The sequence below is a fragment of the Buteo buteo genome, unplaced genomic scaffold (assembly GCF_964188355.1).
Source record: "Buteo buteo unplaced genomic scaffold, bButBut1.hap1.1 HAP1_SCAFFOLD_183, whole genome shotgun sequence".
In the NCBI taxonomy this organism is placed as follows: Eukaryota; Metazoa; Chordata; class Aves; order Accipitriformes; family Accipitridae; genus Buteo; species Buteo buteo.
The window spans coordinates 25,001-27,984 of NW_027439347.1; positions in this window are offsets into that span (position 1 = coordinate 25,001).

Consider the following 2,984-nt stretch of genomic DNA (forward strand, 5'->3'; position numbering starts at 1 on the left):
GTACCCGTATACCCCCGCCCGGTACTCCGGGGCAGTACCCGTGAGCCCGCCCGGTACTCCGGGGTAGTACCCGTATACCCCCGCCCGGTACTCTGGGGCAGTACCCGTGTACCCCCGTCAGTACTCTGGGGCAGTACCGGTACCCCCGCCCGGTACGCCGGGGGAAAAACTGCTGTCCCTACGGGCGCGCGAGTTTAGACCCAGCCTTCCTACCCGACCCTCCGCCTTACGCCCGGTGTCCCCAGGCGACGTTCCGGGATAGAACCCGTTCCCCCACCAGTACTCTGGGCCCGTGGCGGAACCCTTTGTGATGTGCCGGAGTTCTACCTGCTGTCCCTACGGGCACGCGGCGATGGATCCCGGCCCCCCATCCTGACCCTCCAGGGTAGGCCCGGCCACCCTACCTGACCCTCTGGGGTCAGCCCGGTATCCCTACCCGACGCTCCGGGGTAGGCCTGACGCCCCTACCTCATCCTCCGGGGTAGTACCCGTACCCCTACCGGTGCTCCGGGATACACCTGCTGTCCCTACAGGCGCTCCGGGGTAGGCCCGGCCACCCTACCTGACCCTCTGGGGTCAGCCCGGTGTCCCTACCCGACGCTCTGGGGTACGCCTGGCGCCCCTACCTCATGCTCCGGGGTAGTACCGGTACCCCTGCCGGTGCTCCGGGGTACACCTGCTGTCCCTACAGGCGCTCCGGGGTAGGCCCGGCCACCCTACCTGACCCTCTGGGGTCAGCCCGGTATCCCTACCCGACGCTCCGGGGTAGGCCTGGCGCCCCTACCTCATGCTCCGGGGTAGTACCGGTACCCCTACCGGTGCTCCGGGGTACACCTGCGGTCCCTACAGGCGCTCCGGGGTAGGCCCGGCCACCCTACCTGACCCTCTGGGGTCAGCCCGGTATCCCTACCCGACGCTCCGGGGTAGGCCTGGCGCCCCTTCCTCATCCTCCGGGGTAGTACCGGTACCCCTACCGGTGCTCCGGGGTACACCTGCGGTCCCTACAGGCGCTCCGGGGTAGGCCCGGCCACCCTACCTGACCCTCTGGCGTCAGCCCGGTGTCCCTACCCGACGCTCCGGGGTAGGCCTGGCGCCCATTCCTCATCCTCCGGGGTAGTACCGGTACCCCTACCGGTGCTCCGGGGTACACCTGCGGTCCCTACAGGCGCTCCGGGGTAGGCCCGGCCACCCTACCTGACCCTCTGGGGTCAGCCCGGTATCCCTACCCGACGCTCCGGGGTAGGCCTGGCGCCCCTACCTCATCCTCCGGGGTAGTACCGGTACCCCTGCCGGTGCTCCGGGATACCCCTGCTGTCCCTACAGGCGCTCCGGGGTAGGCCCGGCCACCCTACCTGACCCTCTGGGGTCAGCCCGGTGTCCCTACCCGACGCTCCGGGGTAGGCCTGGCGCCCCTTCCTCATCCTCCGGGGTAGTACCGGTACCCCTACCGGTGCTCCGGGGTACACCTGCGGTCCCTACAGGCGCTCCGGGGTAGGCCCGGCCACCCTACCTGACCCTCTGGGGTCAGCCCGGTATCCCTACCCGACGCTCCGGGGTAGGCCTGGCGCCCCTACCTCATCCTCCGGGGTAGTGCCGGTACCCCTGCCGGTGCTCCGGGGTACACCTGCGGTCCCTACAGGCGCTCCGGGGTAGGCCCGGCCACCCTACCTGACCCTCTGGGGTCAGCCCGGTATCCCTACCCGACGCTCCGGGGTAGGCCTGGCGCCCCTACCTCATCCTCCGGGGTAGTGCCGGTACCCCTACCGGTGCTGCGGGGTACACCTGCGGTCCCTACAGGCGCTCCGGGGTAGGCCCGGCCACCCTACCTGACCCTCTGGGGTCAGCCCGGTATCCCTACCCGACGCTCCGGGGTAGGCCTGGCGCCCCTACCTCATCCTCCGGGGTAGTGCCGGTACCCCTGCCGGTGCTCCGGGGTACACCTGCGGTCCCTACAGGCGCTCCGGGGTAGGCCCGGCCACCCTACCTGGCCCTCTGGGGTCAGCCCGGTATCCCTACCCGACGCTCCGGGGTAGGCCTGGCGCCCCTACCTCATGCTCCGGGGTAGTGCCGGTACCCCTACCGGTGCTCCGGGGTACACCTGCGGTCCCTACAGGCGCTCCGGGGTAGGCCCGGCCACCCTACCTGACCCTCTGGGGTCAGCCCGGTGTCCCTACCCGACGCTCCGGGGTAGGCCTGGCGCCCCTACCTCATCCTCCGGGGTAGTACCGGTACCCCTGCCGGTGCTCCGGGGTACACCTGCGGTCCCTACAGGCGCTCCGGGGTAGGCCCGGCCACCCTACCTGACCCTCTGGGGTCAGCCCGGTATCCCTACCCGACGCTCCGGGGTAGGCCTGGCGCCCCTACCTCATCCACCGGGGTATTGCCGGTACCCCTACCGGTGCTCCGGGGTACACCTGCGGTCCCTACAGGCGCTCCGGGGTAGGCCCGGCCACCCTACCTGACCCTCTGGGGTCAGCCCGGTATCCCTACCCGACGCTCCGGGGTAGGCCTGGCGCCCCTACCTCATCCTCCGGGGTAGTGCCGGTACCCCTGCCGGTGCTCCGGGGTACACCTGCGGTCCCTACAGGCGCTCCGGGGTAGGCCCGGCCACCCTACCTGACCCTCTGGGGTCAGCCCGGTATCCCTACCCGACGCTCCGGGGTAGGCCTGGCGCCCCTACCTCATCCACCGGGGTAGTGCCGGTACCCCTACCGGTGCTCCGGGGTACACCTGCGGTCCCTACAGGCGCTCCGGGGTAGGCCCGGCCACCCTACCTGACCCTCTGGGGTCAGCCCGGTATCCCTACCCGACGCTCCGGGGTAGGCCTGGCGCCCCTTCCTCATCCTCCGGGGTAGTGCCGGTACCCCTACCGGTGCTCCGGGGTACACCTGCTGTCCCTACAGGCGCTCCGGGGTAGGCCCGGCCACCCTACCTGACCCTCTGGGGTCAGCCCGGTATCCCTACCCGACGCTCCGGGGTAGGCC